A 12,084-nucleotide genomic window follows, 5' to 3' on the forward strand; every position below is an offset into this window, starting at 1 on the left:
TTGGAAGGCCATTAATGAACTTGGCTTTCTAATGGGTGCTGTTACCATCAGGGCGTTGCATAACCTTGATGAGGAAAACATCCTTATACCAACGGAAATGGGTAAGAGAAGGACAACGAAGGTTCTGGAGTAGTTCTCGGCCTCGATCCTGAGAACTAGTACTGGTGCCAACAAAATGGAGGATGATGGTCTGGATGAGAGTGTAAACAGCATCCTGCTGTTGGACAGGCTGATGGGTAGTTGGATCAACTTCAACTTTAACGGAATTAAGAATTTCTAACTGTTGGGTTAAGGTGAGGATATTATCCCACCATCCTTTGAGTTGTCCGGTAAACAAGACACAAATGAAGACTTTAATGGCTTGTGCAACATTATGATCAATGATGCACCTGAGGGAGAAGAACACATTCATCAACAAACACTTGAGAAACTTCAAACTGAGAACAACAATTTGCAACTTGACAACACAGTGAAGACCGTCTACATAAATAAACTTGAAGAGGATAACAGGCTACACACAGCACAATTACGACAATTAAAAGATGAAAATTCTCGATTGCATAACAATTGGTTGAAAAAGAGGTCCATGAGATAACTCAAGAAGTTTGTAGATGAAAGAATTTTGGGACAGATGCAAAGAATGTGGGTCATATAACAAAAGATGAAAATTCTCAAGTGATGCAGAAAGAGGTCCATGAAAATTCTGAAGTGGTAGACAAAGAGCTCCATTAGAAAGAGGTCCATGAGATAACGTAACAAGCTTTTGCAACAAAATATTGTGAGACAAATACAAATGCAAAAGATTGTCAAAATTCTCAGTTGCAGAATCAGTTAAGGGAGGAAGAGGTCCATGACTTAACCCAACAAGTTTGTACAATAAAAGTCGATGATATGACAGAATCAAGACAAATTTCCAGAATTCCATGATTAAAAAGGTCAAAGCTAAAGCAAGGAAGAATACTGAGATATCAAATTATGAGTATGGAGGCAAGAAAGTTAAAGTTGAGAAAGAGAAGAAATACAAAGATAAGACAATTTCTAACAAGTATGTTGTGGCTCAATTGCTACTTCCTAAAGATAAATATAAGCTACAAATTCTTTGGAAAGAAAAGCAAACAGAATCAAGGTATAATCTTACATAAATCTTACAATTTTTCATGTAGTACAAAATATGAAATGAAATTGAGAAATATCTCTGTTTTCTAAAAATATTTTGAATTAATTATTAACACATTCTTTTATTATTTTGTAGTGAGTGTATATTGTTTGGCGCAAGATATGACAATTGTGTGTTTATTAATGATATCAAAAGTTTGGTAAAAGGGAATGACATATCCAGCGGTGTATGTATAAAATTTGCAATATTTTAACACTGAAAAACGTCTCATTAATTTATTAACATCACTTTTGTTTTCTAATTTGACAGACAATTGATGCATATGCTGAGATTCTTAAAAGAGAACCACAAGCACAAAATTCTGGTGATGGAGCAGAGCACAATGGCAAGCCATTCGTACTGTCAAGTCTATATTAGGTAAGGAATAAATGTGCATGTGTCAATTCTATACTTTATCTTCCTTTTGATTTTGGTTTCAAAGTTAATTTTTTGTGTTTGTTATCATTGCTGCGAATGTTCTCAAATTTTGAGTTTGGTATCATTGCTGGGAATATACTCAGATTTCAAAACAATTTGAGTGACAAATTATAGTTAATCATGTTTTGTTGTTTTTGATCGAGATTTGAATATTGAGTTTCGTGCCATTATTGTGAATATTCTCACATATATATATATATATATATATATATATATTGTAAAAAAGGGTCAATGTTGAAGAAGAAAACTTCAGAAAAAAGGAAATTTTTTTTGAAAAATACTTTGCAAAAATCCCTCACATGTAAATATATCCATATCCCCATCCACAATTCCAATTGTTATTTAGGAAGGCAACCCAAGAGGGGGTTGAATTGAATAATTAAAAATTTAGTCTGAAAATGAAGTTGCAAAGACTAAGTATTTAATGGAAGATGACAATAAATAAATGGACAGAAAATAAAAGGAAAGGAAAGAAGAACTTGACACAAGGATTTATAGTGGTTCGGTTCATCGGCCTACGTTCACTTCTCAAGACACCTCCTTGAGAATTTCTTCACTATGAATAGATGCACCACCAAGCTCCACCTAGCTTGTAGATTTTTATAAGGACTTACTTCAATCTATTGAGATCCTCTCAACTAAATGCCTCACTTTACAAATGTGTCACTCAGAAAATAAGGAATAAGAATAAGAGGTATAACTTTCCTCTTTTACAAATGTTCTCTCACAAAAGATGGATATGAAAGTGTAAGCTCTCAAGTAATTTAAGACTCACTCAGATATGAAAATGACAAAATGGAGTATACTAAATGCTCTTGATTACTCTTGAATGCTCTAGGCTTGTTATATTGAATGAGTGTGTTGAATGAACAAGAAGAGCTTCATCTTTATAGCATTAATGGTTTCGTTGTTGGAAAGAGAGAGAGAGGTTTTGAGATTTCTAGCCATTGGTGCAGATCAAGCATGATATCTTCCGGCTGTTGTTTGATCAGAGTATGGTGAGTTGCAGACGACTGTGGACAGGTCTTGGGAAAAGAAGGATCATTAAATGCACATGCTTTTTATTTAATGCTCTTCTTCATAAGTCAACTTCTTAGAGAGGATATGGTTCCAGAAGATTTGTTCAAAGGTTAGAAAAGATGACATTATTTCCAAAACTCTGAAAAAGTGACTGAGAAATGATCTGCAACAGTCTGGATTTGATTTGGCAGGTGGGATTTTTAAACCCAGATATTATGGATGTCAACCCTTGCAACTTGGGTGTCGACCCTTAGCTCTTTTTCTCTTTTCTGAGTTAAGTTCTAGGTGACTCTGGTGTCGACCCTTGCTATTCTTGGTGTTGACCCTTGCTACTGGATTGCATTATGAAATTTGGTGTCGACCCTTGCTGTTCTTGGTGTCAACCCTTGCTGCTGGATTGCATTCTGAAATTTGGTGTCGACCTTTGCTGTTCTTGGTGTCGACCCTTGGTTCTGGAACACTTAAGATTTTGAGGTTTATTCTAGTATCGACCCTTAGATCTATTTTAAGCAAGGATAGAGTTTTGCAACTAAATGCTAATGCTTATGTTTTGAAGACCCAAAAATCATTATAAAAAAAAAAATACTCTCGAGTCATATAACTTCTAGCACAATTTTATTTTATTATTTTGAAAACTTTGAATGACTAAATAAATTCATAATATTTGTCAATAATCAAAATCAATAGAAATTAAGGTTGAATAACCTTGGGGCTAACAATCTCCCCATTTTTGATGATGACAAATATCTAAAGTTTTCAAATTATGAGTTTCAAAAAGAAGGCATTTTAGAAGTGTTTTTCAAGGAGTTTTGCCAAAAATGGACTTGAAAATTAGGATTAAAAACTCCACCTTTAAAAAGGGCTTCAAGATCAATTCTAATGTATCTTTCCAAAACATGTACTTCCCTATATGTGTTGTTCAAAAGTTTGTAACCAAAAGATAGGTTTACCAAGGCATCCATACACATGAGAATTATAGTTAAACAACTATCCAACTAAACAACTATCCAATGACAATTAGAGAGCAGTCCCAATAACTGAAACAACTAATAACTACAACTACAACTTTCTCCTCCTTTGTCATCAACAAAAATGGGCAGCAGCAGCTAGCGGAAAGGTGAAGGAGAACGCGGCCAATGAGGAGCAACTTCACGCCAACCTTGGGAAAACCACAACATAAATTTCCTAATGTATTTCCCTAAATCATCGTCCCAGTGCTGTTGAAAGATTTGACAAAATTCTTCGTTGGAGTTCTTGATCTTGTAGACGGCGATCACCATACTTTCGACATTTTCTTTAGCAGCTGTAATGACTTGGGCTGGTTACAACTTCATTTGATCAATGTCTTTTTGCATTTCAGTTTGCTGAGAGACAAGTTGAAGAACCAGGGCGCTCAACTCATCTATTTTTTCTTCCATGGCAGAGGAGGATGATGTATGAATAGAGCGAGAAGATGATGGAATGTCAGTGGCAAGGATGGAGTGGGAATCTAGGTTGAGATTGTTAAACCTAGAATTAATTGAAGCAATCCCATCCATCAGGGGGACCCTAAACCATAAAGTCAAGATGGTTGATTTTTTGAGAGAGAGAAGAGAGGTCAGAAGAAGGTGGTGGAGAAAAGGGACTAGGGGTGGAGAAGGGAAGTAGAGGATTGTGAAAAGAAGACCCAGGGGTAGAGAGACCAGGAGAAGACAAGGTTTTTTTTGGTCTTGGTCCAAATTCGGTTAACAAGTGAATATCCCATGTTTCGAAGAGTTTCAGCCCCATAACATGAGGGGTCTCTAGGGACTTTTTCTTTCCCCTTCAAATCAATCTTGAAATGCTTGAAGATTTTAGGCAAAATCATTCTGTAGGGAAGAGTTTGATTATTTTGTTTGTGGGCATTTTTGATACAGTGTATAACCAGAAAACCAAAATCAGTGGGGAAACCAGTGGTAAATGCCCAAATAAGATAAATGTGTCCGTATGTGACGGTATCAAAATGGTCGGAATGAGGAATGATGTTTTGAGTGATGATGTGATGTAACAGTCTCAGTTCTAGGGATAGATCTTTCCTAGAGATTGTGACTAGGTGATCTAAATCAGGGTTGTTTGTGAGGAGACAGAGACCAGTGAGATAAGAGTATTGGGGTGGTTTGAGAGTTATAGATGGATTTACCCGATATCCATCATTGGAGATTTTCAGAATAGAGTTAATAGCAGAGGATGTCAGAGTGAAAGGGACACCTTTTACAAAACATTCGAGGGTATGTGGAGAGGTGTCCTCATCACAAGATAGATTTGCAAAAAACTCTTTGATAAGTGTAGGGTAAATATCACAGTCGAGTTTCAAAAGGGATGACCACTTTTGATTATCAAGCCATGTTTTTACGAGTATAGAATGTTTTTCAAAAAATGCGAGATCTATCGTACGACCAGAAATTACCTTTTGAAGATTAAAGTTCTTGTTGAAAGCAGATCGACATTCAGGGTTCTTGAATCGAAGAATAGAAGGAGAAACAGCGACGGTGGCAGAAATGGAGGAGGTTCGTGGTCGTTTTCGTGTTGTAATAGGAGGAAGGGCTTGAGAATCCATGGAGGAAGGAGAGCTCGCGAGGAAGATAGGAGAAGATCAGAATAAGAATCGTCGAAAAGGGACGCCGGAATAGGAAAAAGGGGCTAGGGCTAGGGATTTAATGGGTGTCGCAAGAGAGAAGGAAGGGTCGCATGGTATATTAATACTCTTGAGAAGGTGTCGACCCTTGGGAAGAGAGGTGTCGACCTTTCGAATTTGAAAAGACCGTGCAACAAACATTTTACTCAAAATGTAGGTGTCGACTCTTAAAAGAAGGGGGTCAACACTAAAAAGCAGTGTCCTCAGATTCATCAGGTGTCGACACCTTCGAACAGAGGTGTCGACCCTAAGCAACAAAAAGGCACAACCTTAGTTCACAAGGTGTTGACCCTATAGAGTAGGGTGTTGACCCTTAGGGTCCTGGAAGGCGAAAACTAGAGTTTTTCACATCAAATTTCTCAAATAAGCATAATAACACATAGTTTAAGATCACATGGGAATATTTAACATTCTAAGCTCAGTTCATATAAAGTAGAAATGTTCCTTACTGAGAGGCTTTGTAAAGATATCTACTAATTGTTGACTTGTAGGCATAAATTCGAGTTCAATGTCACCTTTAAGTACATGATCTCATAGAAAGTGATGCATTATTTCAATGTATTTAGTGCATGAGTACTGTATGGGATTTTTTGAGAGATTAATGGCACTAGTATTATCACATTTAATAGGTATGTGATCAAAGTGAAGTCCAAAATCAAGAAGTTGTTGTTTCATCCAAAGCATTTGAGCACAACAACTAGTGGCGGCAACATATTCCGCTTTAGTTGTAGATAAAGCCACAAAATTTTGTTTTTTACAAAACCAAGATGTGAGTGAATTTCCAAGAAAATGACAAGTGCCACTAGTGCTTTTATGGTCAAGTCTACATCCCACAAAGTCGACATCCAAATAACTATAAAGATCAAAAACATTTGTTTTAGGGTACCAAAGCCCCAAAAGTGGAGTGCCAACGAGATATCTAAAAATGCGTTTTACTGCAGTGACATGTGATTCTTTTGGAGATGATTGAAAACGAGCACACATGCAAACACTAAACATGATATCGGGTCTACTAGCCGTTAGATAAAGTAAGGAACCAATCATACCTCGATATTTGTTTTCGTCTACCGGTTTATCTTACTCATCTTTGTCGATTTTAATCGAAGTGCTCATAGGAGTTGTTGCAGGTTTGGACAAATCCATTTCAAATCTTTTGAGGAGATCTTTGATATATTTTGCTTGAGATAGATGAATGCCATCTTGGGTTTGTTTTATTTGCAATCCAAGAAAGTATGTTAATTCTCCCATCATATTCATTTCAAATTCGCCCTACATATCCTTAGCAAATTCCTCACACAAAGATTCATTAGTAGCTCCAAATATAATATCATCAACATAAATTTGAACAATAAACATATCTTCATTTTTAGTTTTTATGAAAAGAGTGGTATCAATTTTCCCACGAGAAAAACCTTTTTCAATAAGAAAATTGCTCAAGAGTTCATACCACGCTCTAGGGGCTTGTTTCAAACCATACAAGGTTTTTAAAAGTTTATAAACGTGGTCTGGGTGTTTGTGGTTTTCAAAATCGGAAGGTTGTTCAACATACACTTCCTCCGAAATATACCCATTTAAAAAGACACTTTTACATCCATTTGAAAGAGTTTAAAATTTCTAAAACAAGCAAATGCAAGCAACATACAAATAGCTTCAAGGCATGCAACGGGTGCAAATGTCTCATCAAAATCAATGCCCTCTTCTTGATTATAACCTTGGGTTACAAGTCTAGTTTTGTTTCGGATAACAACCCCAGATTTATCTATTTTATTTCGAAAAACCCATTTAATTCCAATAACAGGATGACCCATAGGACGAGGAGTCGAAAACCAAACTTCATTTCTTTTAAACTGATTTAACTCTTCTTGCATATCAAAAATCCAGTTTTCATCATGTTTAGCCTCAGAAAAGGTTTTTGGCTTAATTTGAGAAATAAAAGCTAAATTTCCACAAACATTATGAATAGAAGAATGAGTTCTTACTCCTTGTGTGGCGTCTCCTATAATGAGGACTTTGGGATGTCCATGAGCATACTTCCATTCTTTGGGTAGATCATTTTCTTTTGTTGAATGGGTATACTCTTTTTGAAGATCTTCCATAGAGACTTCAATATTGGGTTCCAAAGCAAGAGGTTCATCATTTTCCGATAAGTAAATGCCTTCAATACTTGGATTAGAATCTGTAATATCATCACTAGCGGTATTCTTGGAAGCAAAGGAGTTAGATTCATCAAAAGCAACGTGTATAGATTCTTTAACAAGTGAGGTTCTTTTATTAAAGACATGATAAGCTTTACTAGAATTTGCATATCCAAGGAACACGGCTTCATCAGATTTTAGATCAAACTTCCAAAGATTTTCTTTATTATTATTAAGTACAAAACATTTACAACCAAATGCACGAAAATGACCAATGTTGGGTTTTCTACCTTTTCATAATTCATATGGCGTTTTCTTAAGGATGGGTCTAATCACGGCATGATTAATAACATAACAAGCTGTATTGACGGATTCCACCCAAAATTATCTTGGCAAGTTATTTTCACAAAGCATAGTCTGATCCATTTCCTCAAGAATTCTATTTTTTTTTTCTACCACACCATTTTGTTGCGGAGTTCAAGGAGCAGAAAAATTATGATCAATACCATGTTCATTACAAAATGAAATAAACTCATCATTATCAAATTCTCTACCATGATCACTTCTAATGCTACAAATAGTAAGACTAATCATGTTTTGAATACGTTTACAAAGAGCAGTAAAATGCAGAAAAAGTATCACTTTTGCGTGCCAAGAAAATCACCCAAGTCAATCTAGTAAAGTCATCCACACAAACAAGACAATAAGATTTACCACCAAGACTTAAAGTTCTAGAAGGTCCGAACAAGTCAATATGCAACAATTGAAGAGGTTTAGAAGTGGAAATAATATTTTTAGATTTGAAAGAAACCCTTGTTTGTTTTTCTTGTTGACAAGCATCACAAAGCCTATCTTTTTCAAAATCAATTTTTGGTAAGCCTATAACTAAATCAAGTTTTGAGAGTTTTGAAAGCAAATCCATATGAGCATGTTCTAGCCTCCTATGCCATAGCCATCCGGATTCATTCATAGTAGATAAGCACTTAACATCATGATTAGAAGATAAACTGTGCAAATTATGCCTATAACCAACAAAAAGCACTTTGTTTTTAGCAGATTTTTTAATGGTGCAGTGGGATTTTTCAAAAGTGATATGATTGTCTTCATCACTCATTTGACTAATACTAAGCAAGTTATGTTTCAATCCTTCAACAAGCAACATATTTTCGATGATGGATGGAGAAGTTTTACCAATACTACCTTTGCCGATGATCTTTCCCTTACTATTGTCTCTGAAGGTTATGTGACCTCCTTCTTTGGATTTAAGGGTTGAAAACATTGTTCTATCTTCGGTCATGTGCCTTGAGCACGTACTATCAAGGTACCATCGGTTGTTGCTGGATTTTGACCTAAAGCACACCTACAAAAATCAGATTTTTGTTGACCTTTTGGTACCCATTCTTTCTTGGGTCCATGAGAGTTATGAGTCGAAGTGTTTTTGGGAACCCACTTCTTTTTCATTCTATCAAATGAGTTTCTCTTAGCAGGACATGAAAGAGAGATGTGACATTTTCTTCCACAATAATGACATGTGAAATGAGAATAGTTGGATGATTCATAAACAAAGGTCTTTTTGGAATTTTTTTCTTTTGAAAAAGGTTTATAGCCAATTCCCATTCTTCCAAATGTTTGATTTTGAATTTTGAGAATTTTATCTAAGGTGTCTCTACCTTGAGTAAATTTTAAGAGAACATTTTTTAAATCTTCTATATTTTCATTTAAGACAATTTTCTCCTTTTTCAAAATTTCATTTTTCTTTTGCAAATCATCTACTTTCTTTTCAAAAATGAATAATTCTTTTTCCTTTGAAAATTCTTTCTCATTTTCCAACGTCAGGACTTTATTTTCCAAAGTATTGATCATAGAAGTCAAGGATTTCTTTTCTTGAGATAGATTTGATTTCATTTTCTTTTGACAACTACTGTTCATACTTAATTTTTTAAATTCAGCATGCAATTCATCAAAGGCAGTTTGTAATTCGTCAAAAGTAAGGAGTCATCATTTACCTTATCTTCAAGTGCCATCAAGCATAGATTTGCGACTTCATTTTTGCAAGATCCGTCTCCGAGTCGCTGTTATCACTATCTTCCCCCCAAGCTGCAATCATGGCCTTTTTCTTATCCTTCTTGAATTGTTTTTTGAGCTCTGGACATTCCAATTTGTAGTATCCCGACTTGTTACATTCATAGCAAGTAACTTCAGATTTTTTTATGAATTTCTCCTTTTTGAAGATCTTTGTTGAAGTCATTTATGAAAAACTTTCTTTTTCTTTTTTACAAACCTTTTGAATCTTTTGGTAATGAAAGCCATTTCTTCATATTCCTTTGAAGAATCTTCTTCTTCTTCTTCTTCTTGAGACTTTGAGGTAGACTTGAAAGCTATCCCTTTCTTTTCATTTTTGTCTTCTTCTTTTTTTCCTTCTTGCATGATGATTTCATGGGTTAGGAGAGATCCCATTAGCTTATCAAGACTCAATGTTAACAAGTCTTTTGCTTTTATTACTGCAATAACTTTGTTCTCCCAACTTTTTGGCAATGATCGGAGAACTTTTCTGCCAATCTCTGTATTAGTATAAGTCTTCCCAAGAGATTTAAGACTGTTTATAATGTCTGAAAAGCGAGTGAACATTTGGGATATATTCTCATCGGGTTTCATCTTGAAGAGCTCGTAATTGTGAACAAGTAAGCTCACTTTAGACTCTTTGACTTGAGTAGTTCCCTCATGAGTTACAACGCGTTTATCCCAAAATTTTTTCGCAATTATACAAGTGCATATTCTATTAAACTTAGTAACATCAAATGCACAATATAACATCTTAACAGCTTTGGCATTGGATTGAATATCTTTGTAATTAGCACTAGTCCACTCACTTTCAAGTTTGGGGACTAACATACCATCTATGCTTTTGGTGGGGACTTTAGGACCATCACATATGATTTTCCAAACTTCATAGTCGGTAGATTGAATATGCATAATTATGTAGGTTTTCCAATAGTTGAAATTTGTGCCATTGAAGAAAGGTGGTCTGTTTGAGGCTTGACCTTCAGGAAGAGAGGAGCTAGGGGTTGCCATAGATTACTCTAAGACGGTTAAGTCATAATACTAGAGACGAGGCTCTAATAAGGCAACTCAAGAGGGGGGTGAATTGGATAATTAAAAATTTGGTCCGAAAATGAAGTTGCAAAGACTAAGGATTTAATGGAAGATGACAATAAATGAATGAACAGAAAATAAAAGGAAAAGAAATAAGAACTTGACACAAAGATTTATAGTGGTTCGGCTCACCGGTCTAAGTCCACTCCTCAAGACACCTTCTTGAGAATTTATTCACTATGAATAGATGCACCACCAAGCTCCACCTAGCTTGTGATTTTTATAAGGACTTACTTCAATCTGTTAAGATCCTCTCAACTAAATACCTCACTTTATAAGTGTGTCACTCAGAAAATAAGGAATAAGAATAAGAGGTATAACTTTCCTCTTTTACTAATGTTCTTTCACAAAAGAAGGATATGAAAGCGTAAGCTCTCAAGAAATTTAAGACTCACTCAGATATGAAAATGAAAGTACAAAATGTAGTATATTAAAAGCTCTTGATTGCTCTTGAATGCTCTAGGCTTGTTGTATTGAAGAAGTGTGTTGAATGAATAAGAAGAGTTTCATCTTTATAGCATTAATGGCTTCACTGTTGGAAAGAGAGAGGTTTTGAGATTCCTAGCCATTGGAGCAGATCAAGCATGATATCTTCCAGCTGTTGTTTGATCAGAGTATGGTGAGTTGCAGACTGTGGACAGGTCTTGGGAAGGAAAGGATCATTAAATGCACATGCTTTTTATTTAGTACTCATCTTTATAGGTTAACTTCTTGGAGAGGATATGGTTCCAGAAGATCTGTTCAGAGGTTAGAAAAGATGACATATTATGTCCAGAACTCTGAAAAAGTGACTGAGAAATGATCTGCAGTAGTCTGGATTTGATTTGGCAGGTGAGATTTTTAAACCCAGATATTACAGGTGTCGACCCCGCAACTTGGGTGTCGACCCTTAGCTCTTTTTCTCTTTTCTGAGTTAAGTTCCAGGTGACTCTGGTATCAACCCTTACTGATCTTGTTGTTGACCCTTGCTGCAGGATTGCATTATGAAATTTGGTGTCAACCTTTGCTGTTCTTGGTGTCGACCCTTGCTATTGGATTGCATTATGAAATTTGGTGTCGACCTTTGTTGTTCTTGGTGTCGCCCCTTGTTGTTGGATTGCATTATGAAATTTGGTGTTGACCCTTACTATTCTTGGTGTCGACCCTTAGTTCTGGAACACTTAAGACTTTGAGGTTTATTCTGGTGTCGACCCTTGGCATCTTGGTGTCGAGGATAGAGTTTTGCAACCAAGTGCTAATGCTTATGTTTTGAAGACCCAAAAATCATTAAAAAATAATAATAATACTCTAGAGTCATATAACTTCTAGCACAATTTTATTTTATTACTTTGAATGACTAAATAAATTTAAAATATTTGTCAATAATTAAAATCAATAGAAATTAAGGTTGAATAACCTTGGGGCTAACACCAATCATTGGACATTATTTGTAATCGACAAACACTTGGGGACTTGAAAACATTTCAACTCTTTGAGACCAAGAAAAAGAAAGAACAAGCACTATAATGTTGCATATCAACTGGTAAGAA

This window comes from Camellia sinensis, chromosome 10, assembly GCF_055761805.1.
Source record: "Camellia sinensis isolate YWXY chromosome 10, ASM5576180v1, whole genome shotgun sequence".
Taxonomy (NCBI): Eukaryota; Viridiplantae; Streptophyta; class Magnoliopsida; order Ericales; family Theaceae; genus Camellia; species Camellia sinensis.